Source organism: Crocodylus porosus, unplaced genomic scaffold (genome assembly GCF_001723895.1).
Source record: "Crocodylus porosus isolate Cpor-Errol unplaced genomic scaffold, CroPor_comp1, whole genome shotgun sequence".
Lineage (NCBI taxonomy): Eukaryota > Metazoa > Chordata > Crocodylia > Crocodylidae > Crocodylus > Crocodylus porosus.
In genome coordinates, this window is record NW_017728949.1 from 8,550,611 (window position 1) to 8,560,292 (window position 9,682).

The following is a 9,682-nucleotide window of genomic DNA, read 5'->3' on the forward strand; positions in this document are numbered from 1 at the left end:
AACGTTGGGAAGATTAGGCCTTTAACTTGCAAAAGGAATATGCTACCTGTTTCAATTATGCTTTGAATGTATCCATATTCATTACCAACAGTAAAAAATTGTCAAGGTGCTTTTTGTGGGATAAGACATCATTTTCCCCTCATTATTATTTACAATAAAACCCTTTACAATTACACAACTGAAACGTGTTTCCTTACCAAGGTCCCAACTGCTCCCTTCTGTGGAAAGAAAACACAAGCGATGAAAATCTCAGGTTCTCTTCAAGTTGCCTTGAATACTCCATTGGGGGTGGGTGGTGACCCCCAAATCAACTACTTGCCTCCCCCTCAAAATCTTCAGAGAACAACAAGAAGCCAGAACCATCCCCCCATTCCCCTTCTACCCTTGTAGCTCCAGTGGTATTACTGAACCAGAACAAGCCTTGCCTTTGGGATGGAACCAAGCTGGGGCTCTTTTCTTTCCAAAAGAATCTTTGTAGGGACAGTGTGGGGACGACGTCCACCTTCTTCAAGCTGAGCCCCTCACCTGGCCTTTTTTTCCAGGTCTCGTCACTATCTACCCATTCCCCACTCATACCAGCTGGCAGTGAGTTCCTGTTACAGTCTGGCAAGCCCTGGGGTTGACAGAAAGCATAGTTTTCCTTCTGGGGAAAAATATCCACCCCTCCCAAAACAAACAAACAACTCATTGCTTTGTTGATATACTGAACCCACCCAAAAGTACCAGCAATGAGGAGCTCTGCAAGTAAAAAACTGGAGCACCGAGGCAGACAGCTGTGGAAAACATTGCATACAACGTCCGAACATGAGAAATAAGGGGGGAAGGAGCAGGGGGAGGGGTTCACAACTTGCTTGATAAGTGTCCCTTAGGGAAGAAGGTGACTGGCATAGATTTCCTACAACCTGCCAGAAATCAGACCATGGAGTCAAAGGGCAGATCCGGGAGCCAAGCAAGGATGATCAAGAACAAAGCAGGGACATTTGGTTCCCCACTCAGAGCGGTGCAAACCCTGTCCTGCAGTCAGCGATGTCAGCATGAACACCAGGCCTACAGCAGGTAGGGTGAAGCAAGGACCAGGGGGCTCCAGAAGGGTATCTGAAACCCCAGCACACCAGGAAGCCAGCAGGTTGGCTGGTGTCACCCTGGCTGGTGCTGAGGTTGCCACGCCGTCTCTCTAGCCCTTACTTGCAGCTCAGCTCCTGAGCATGTGGGTCGCCAAGTTCCGCCTGCAGGGCAAACTGCAGCCACCTAGAGCACCCATGCACAGAGGCTGCCGGAAGGCACCAAAGCAGGGGAGGTGGCAACCTTAATTGGGCAGCAGTGGCAGGGGAGCTTGCTTTGAGTCAGTTCCTCCTGGGGAAGTAGAGCATAATAACCCTGCCCCAGCTGGGTGAGTGACTGATGCCTGGCAAACATTGGCAGGACATTGCAACCAGGGCTGGATACCTAAGAGCTTCTCTGTTTAGGGTCTGCAGTGACCAGCTGGGAGGAAGGAAAATGGGTTTAGCTCAGATTAATACAGAAATACGTAAGCTAAAAACAAATGCCAGGTTTCCCTGGCACTCGGAATATAAAGCATTTTCTTTCCTCTAGAAATATCCCTGGTGGTCAAGAGTTGAGTTGTGGCCTTCTTTTGAGTTTAGCCTCTCGTAAAGCGTACATCTGCAAGTGGGGCCAAAATCTTTTTTCTCTGAGTGCCAAATTTGGAGCTATCGGTACCTCCAGTTCTGAAATTCTGTCCCATAATGCAAGGGCCCTAAATGAAATTGGATTCTAGTGGTTCATTTGGAAGGAAAACAAAGGACCACAATGTAAACAAGTTATGGATGTCTGTAAAATGAAGTGGTCAAGACTTGTCTGTGGAGTTTGTTTGGGGTTTTTTTTTTGGGGGGGGGGGAGCAGTTTCAGCTGAAAAGCCTCACCTTTGCTTCCTACCTATTTGTGACTCTACAGTTCTCTATTATAGACATGGATGACTTGCTAACACTGCAAGGGTGCATGCTGTGTTGCCCATGTTATTCTGGTCTCTGAACTGTCATCAGTTGGGACACTTTCAGGAATTGCCTTATGAATGTATTTAAAATAATTGGCTTCTGTATTTCACATTCCACAGTAGACCTTTAGTGTAGGTGCTGATAATTTGACATCCTTATAAATCATACGTTGAAGAATTTTGGAAAGTTACTGCCTGCCACATTAGACAAGCTCAGGCTTATATATCCGACACATTCTACTAGACTAGTAATAGCTATCTTGGCCTAAGGAGCATAGAGAGGCTTAACTGGGGTCCAGGGCTAATGATTCCACTTGAATCCTTCCCTACTGGCAAGTGGTTTCCTGTGAATGTTATTTGCTCATCTTACCAGCAGCAAGTTTATCCCAGTTTCTAGTGAACCAGTGGTGCATAATGAATAGGGGATTGTGCTGGGACTTTAAGCTAGAAAGAGACTCCATGTCTTCCACCATTGTGCTTCAGTCCTTTTGCCTTCATTTCCCCAGCTGTAAATGGGAGTTGATGGTACTGACCTCTTGTAAGAAACTTTGAGCTCTGGTGACCAGGAATAAGAGCTAGCTCTTATTCTGTTATCCCTTAACTTCACCAGTCTTCCATCTCATCCACTTCAATCCTAAATGTTCTTTAACTGCCTAATACAAATATCTATTCGAGTTATACATCTCTGGAACACTGAATGAGGGAAAGAGAAGGTTTTCTCTCTGTTGGTAGTACTTCCCATCTGTACCAGTTTTCACCTACCCAATTTTAGATTAGTCACACCTCAGCCCTTCTCTTTCCAGTTCCTACCTGCTCTGTGATTTGTGTCCTGAGAAGCTGTTCTGGAGCAAGAGGAGTTGCTTCAAGGTGTTGGAAAGCAAACTGCTGCATAATTTTGGAACAGCCTTTCCCAGGAATAGTTCATGACAAAGGCATGTATGCTTCCTTCACTTGTCCAACAATTCCAAATATGGAAGGGCAGCTTAAAATTAGCCAGTGTCTCCTGCAGAAGACTACAGTCTCTGCTATTTGAGGAGCACACCTGAAAGTCATGACTGTCATGACTCTTTGCTCCTAGGTGAGTACAGCTACTTCATAATGTGTAGCATTGCTCAGGCATCAGTTATTCTAAGGATTGAATCTTCACAATGCCTTAACATTCCTTTTCATTTTAGGACCCCAAAACAAATGCTCAGTTACCTGGCCTCTTTCCTCTCCCCTTTCCCCTGGGGTTGAAATGAATCTGAAGGTCAGATTAGAAGTGCCATGGTGTGTGTAGTGTTCTCTATTGAAAAATCAGGTCCCAGCTCTGATGTCCGAGTGCTTGAAAAATTAATGCTATAGTTTCTTGTAAAATACAGGCCAAAGTGTGGCAACTGTGGCATTACCTGATACTAGCCTATTCCATTACACATACCACCTTTTTAGGGTAATCACTGAAGTATATTATTGTAAGAAATGCATATTTGTGTAACAGATTACAGTGGACTTGTGATGGCATTGTACGTAATGCTGTGAGACTTCTGAGATCTTTACTTTACTTACATACGCATCTCTTATTCCATACAGATGGAATATGAGTGTTTATCTTATGCTTCAACATAACACTCTAGTTGATCCTGACTTTTATTATGGCTGTGACATAAAACAAAAGTTGGTATCATAGCAACTACATGTCACTTTGTTCTGACTTTTTCTGCATATGTAATCTGAAAGCAGTGCCAGAAAGAAGTACTCCCTGCCACATGAAAGAGTCTTGTGAAAAAAACACTTTCCTTTAGTACAGAGATCTCCCTAGTTATTTAATTGCTATCTGGTGAACTGAGTCACCTTTATTTTTTTTCCCCCCTTTAAGCTGTGGGTTGGGGGTACTGAGGTCTGAGATACTGCCTTGGTGGGGTATAATTTTTATTGCTTGCAATTGAATGCTATGAAATGGTGGCTTTCTCTATGAGATCCAGCAAGCAGATAATCCATTGCACCAGTAAATCAAATCCCCTAGGAAAAAGGTTAACAACCTGGTCCAAGTTGTATTAGTTTACTTGCATTGATAGCAGCTCCCCACTTGCTCAGCCCAACCTCTTGCATATCCTAGCTGAGAGGTCCCTTTGGATCTCAGCCTGCTTTAAACTGTAGTACGGACTTCGGCTTTGTAGACTCTATGACAATTTTTTACTGCAGTGAAATAATACATGGTCAATTTACATTATTTGATCATTCAATTGACTGGCTTGCCAACCCCAAGTCTTTCTTCACCATGTAGGATATTGGGGCTGCACCCCTGTCTGGTGCTCAGTACTTTCTTGATGAATAAAGTAAATAGAGAGTGGAAGCTATTATTGTATCCATTAATAGAAGTGATTTTAGTCAAGCATGAGAGGAAATAGGCAACCTCTTATGCTCCTATCTAATTTGACTGGACTAAATATTTTAATTCTGAGCTTAAGTGAGATCTGGGTTTCTTTCCAAAAGTTAGATTTGCCAACTTGCAGCTTTGTCTGGGACCAGTTAAATTTTTTTCTGATATGGAAATAGTTTTCATATCTACTGATCAGTAAGTAGTTGAACAGTATTGTTGTGATCATGCTGTTCATCAGAATTATTGTGAAATTGTTGTGTTGTAAAATGCTGAGAAATCTGTAATGCTCTCATGTTTGGTGGTATGTTTACTCATGCTAACAAACTGAGGGCTATTACCAACAACAAATTCTTGAATTTCAGTACAGGGTGTTCCCAAACCCCCAACACTCCTTAAGTAAAGAAAAATACAGTAGATTTTCTTGTCTAGTTACTTCTCAGAGTGCCCACCTACTTCAAATCTGATCAAGCTCTTCATAGGAACTGACTAAAGTACCTGGTAGCACCAGCCTCCAGGATGAACTTGGCATCCAAATGTACTGCTATCTTATCCTAATCCCTTAAGAATGTAAGTTGCTAGTTAATATTCCCAAGGACCCAATTTAATGCTAGGAACTTTGCTTGTGCCTATTCTACAAACACTCACATCTCATCAAAATTGTTCAAAACCTCTAGTTTCTAGGTTGGACATTGCCTGGGTCCTTAAGTAGGCTGGGTTGACCTAAATAACTGATTTCAATTGTGATTCCCACCCCACCACTTTAGATGGGCTAAAAGGAAAACTAAATATATATCTTAAACCCTTGCATTTGTATTCTCCCTTCCAAAAGAAAGCAAAAAAGATGGTACTTCCCTGCCTACTAACAGGTTGGTTACACTAAAAAAAAATGTTTTAGTGTAAAGGATATATTCAGTAGCATAACTTGATACTCTGCTAATTTAGGAGGATATACTACCTTTATAAACTCAAAGAATCTGAAATGGATATTAAGTTAATTGATGTTTTCTGCAAGTGTGTGTTTATATGTGAATATATGTATTTATATATGAATATGTGTGTTTATTTAATATATGTGTTTATATATGAATATATGGATATGTGTGTTTATATGTGAATATATGTATTTATATATGAATATGTGTGTTTATTTAATATATGTGTTTATATATGAATATATGGATATGTGTGTTTATATGTGAATATATGTGATTCTAGTTGATTTGTGTAGAAATTGGAATCCCATCAATCCACGTCTTAATTCTAATCCAACCGCATTTTTAAAATTTGCTATATATGAAATGGGAAGAAAGAAAGCTTACCAAAACACAACTGCTTAAAGTTGGTTTTAATTTCAAGACAAAAATTCCTCTGTAGTTAGTGAATTGAATTGTCTTTTCTTCTTCCTCCTTCCAAGACTTTATAACTAAGATCTCATCCTCTAATTTGGTTCTACTGATTAGAAAAGGAAAAGCAGCTTTCAGGCTTTTTCAGTTCCCAAATGGTTTTTTAATTTTTTTTTCAGTGAACTGACCTATTTAAATCAAAATGAAAAAGCAGTTACTGATGTCAAGAGCTGTTTTGGCTCTTCAATAGTCTGTATTTATAATCACAAAAAATTAGGGTTCGAAGGGACCTCAGGAGGTCATCTAGCCCAATGCCCTGCTCAAAGCAGGACCAATCCCAACTAGATCCTCCCAGCCAAGGCTTTGTCTACTCAGGTCTTAAAAACCTCCAAGGATGGAGATTCTACAACCTCTCTGGGTAACTTGTTCAGTGCTTTAGTACCCTCCTAGTGAAAGAGTTATTCCTAACTGCTAACCTAAACTTCCCTTGCTACAACTTTAGACCATTGCTTCTTGTTCCATCATCTGCCACCACTGAGAACAATCTATCTCCATCTCCTGTGTAATCATCATTCAGGTGGTTGAAGGCCACTATTAGATTGCCCCTCGGTCTTCTCCAGACAGAATAAGTCAGTTCCCTCAGCCTTTCTTCATAAGTTGTTCCCCAGCCTCCTAACAATTTTGGTTGCCCTCCATTGGACTCTGCAATTTGTGTAGTGGGGGGCCCAAAACAGGGCACAGTACTCCAGATGTGGCCTTACCAGTGCCAGAATAGAGGGGAATAATCACTTCCCTCTATCTCCTGGCAATGCTTCTTTTAATACAACCCAGAATGCCATTAGCCTTCTTTGCAACAAGGACATGCTGTTGGCTCATCTTCAGCTTATTGTGCACTGTAACCCCCAGGTCCTAGTCTGCAGAGCTATTGCTTTGCCAGTTGGTCCCCAGCCTGTACCAGTACATGGGATTGTTCCATCCTAAATACAGGACTGAATTTTTCCTTATTGAACCTCATGGGTTTTTTTTCTTTTTGGCCCAATCCTTCAATTTGTTGAGGTCTCTCTGAATCCCACTCTTATTGTCCAGCCTATCTACTACTCCCCACAGCTTGGTGTCATCTGCAAACTTGCTGGGGGTGCATTCCATCTTCCAGGTCATGGATGCAGTTATTGAAAAAAAATGGCCTCAGGATCGACCCCTCAGGCACTCCACTTGATACCAACTGGCAACTAGACATTGAGCCATTCATCACTCTTTTAACCCGATGATCCATCCACCTTAGTATCCACCTGATAGTCCATTCATCCAACCCATACTTCCTTATCTTGTTTGCCAGAGTGTTGTGGGAGGTTGTATCCAAAGCCTTGCTAAAGTCAAGGTATATCACATCCACTGTTTTATGCACAACTGCATAATCTGCCACCTGTTTCTGTCTGTGAGTGACACCTAACAATGGAAGTGACAATGGTGGAAAGGAAGGCTGATTGTAGAACTTGTGACTGCTAAATTAGGGAATTTAGACCTTCAATCAAGATCATGTGCAGCCTTAGACTTTTCTTGAAGTCCTTGCTGCTGCTGGATGTGCAAAGAATCTCAGCTGCAGCATAAGAAAACTTCTGACAGCAGACCACATCCAACCTCTCCCTCTTCAAGTTGGATGCAGCTGACCTGTGCATGCATCAAATGATCTACTTAACTCTGTAAGCTTTATGGAAGGCTCTGGTATACCTACTTGTGCATCTCAGTCTATGCAATATATTTCCTCGAGTTAAAGCAAGTAAATGGTAATACAGATGAAGATAGTGGAGGCAGCCAAGGGCCTCTAGGGCCTGTGGTGCTACGTGACACAAATGCTAACATAGCTAAACAAGACTGCCAGTCAGATAACAATTCAGTATACTGCATATAACTCCTGATTCAGTGAAATCTCACATAGAAAATGGGTCTGGTTTCTCACTCCAAAGCTAGGCAAAACCAAATGGATAGAACTTGGTCCACAATAAACAAGCAGCTATTCAGCTGGATCATCAGTTTCAGGGAGTAGTAATCAATGGCTTAATGTCTAGTTGGTAGCTGGTATCAAGTGGAGTGACCCAATGGTCAGTCCTGGGACCAGTTTTGTTCAGTATCTTCATCAGTGACCTGGAAGATGGGACTGAGTTCACTCTCAGCAAGTTTGCAGATGACACCAACCTGAGGGGGAGGAGTAGATACACTGGAGAGTAGGGTTAGGATTCAGAGACACCTAGACAAATTGGAGGATTGGACCAAAAGAAATCTCATGCGTTTCAAGAAAGACAAGTGCAAAGTCCTGCACTTGGGACAGAACAATCCCATGTACCAGAACAGGCTGGGGACTGACTGGCTAGGCTGCAGCTCTGCAGAAATGACCTTGCGGCTTACAGTGGACAAGAGATTGAATATGATTCAGCAGTGTGCCTTTGTTGCCAAGAATGGCATACTGGGCTGCAGTGGTAGGTATATTTCCAGCATATCAAGAGAAGTGATTCTTTTCCTTTATTCAGCACTGGTGAGGCTGCATCTGAAGTACTCTGTCCAGTTTTGGGCCCCCACTGCAGGAAGGATGTGGACAAATTGGAGAGAGTTCAGCAGAGGGCAATGAAAATGGTGAGAAGGGTGGGGTACATGACTTATGAGGAGAGGTTGAGGGAACTGGGCTTATTTAGTCTGAAGAAGGCAACAGAGACAGGATTTAATAGCAGCTTTCAAGTCCCTAAACAAAGAGGTTACAAAGAAGATGGAGTGAGACTGTTCTCAGTGGTGGCAGATGACAGAACAAGTAGCAACCATCTCAAGTAGCAACAAAGGTGGTTCAAGTTGGATATTAGGAAAAATTTTTCTCACTAGGAGGGTAGTAAAGCACTGAACAGGTTGCCCAGAGAGGTGGTGGAAGCTCCATCCTAGGAGGTTTTTAAGACCCGGCTAAACAAACCTTTGGCTGGGGCGATCTAGCTGGGGAGCAGCGGGTTGGTCTAGATGACCTCCTGAGGTCCCTTCACCCTCATTTTCTACGACTCCATGATCTATCTATCTATTTCGCTCCAGCCGCCTGTTGGCTCTTGTAGCTTGTTCAGTAAGAGTGCCAAGTAGTAGCTGCTTCTGGGGCAAAATGCAAGCAGTGCTGTAGGTGGCACTTGCTTCTCAAGCTTTTTCCTACCAATCCACCTGGTGACAGACCAGCTCGTGTCTTAAAACACAATCATAAAGAAACGGGCACTTGCTGCTTCCTCTCACACAACCTTAATACCACAAAAGCATCCATCTCCAACAAAAGACATGGCCAGTAGTGCTCCCACACTGCACCAGGACACTCCTTTTCCTCTCCAGTCTTTCCCAAATGGTTGATGTCTCCCATACTTAGGCCGCCATGACATGTTACATATTTTACACAATGGACTGAAGACTCATGAGATAAATTTAGCCAGGCTGCACCTGCAAAATAAGGCAGGTCACAAACGCAGAGTGATTCTGGCTCCAACCAGGGGTCTGTTGGCTCTTGTAGTGCCCATGCAGTGACCTGGGGGTCCCTGCAATCAATCTGGCCTGGCCTCGTGTGCAGCGTCACAGGGCGGTAATTAAAAATGACCATCCAGCTCAGAGAAGAGCCAAGGCCTGCAACCGGGGCCCGGCTCTGCAGGGGGGTTCTTCCCAGCTGCCCCTTGAGTGGAAGCAGGGCCCAGGCTGCCCGCCAGCCCCATGCCCCGGCGGGGCGGAAGGAGAGCGGCCATCCCGCCCTTGTCCGCCTCGGGCTGCACATCCGGCCGTAGGCGCGGGGGGGCGGCCCGAGCCGGCCTGTCCCCGCGCTTCGGCTGCAGGTGGGATTCGCCTCGACACGGCCCCGGCCTGCGCCCTCCCACCACCAGGGCGGGGGGAGGACCCCCCCCACACACACACTCACACTCACACACTCACACCCCGACGCCGGCAGCTCCGGGGCGGGCTCGGGGGTGGCGCCAGCCTGCGGTC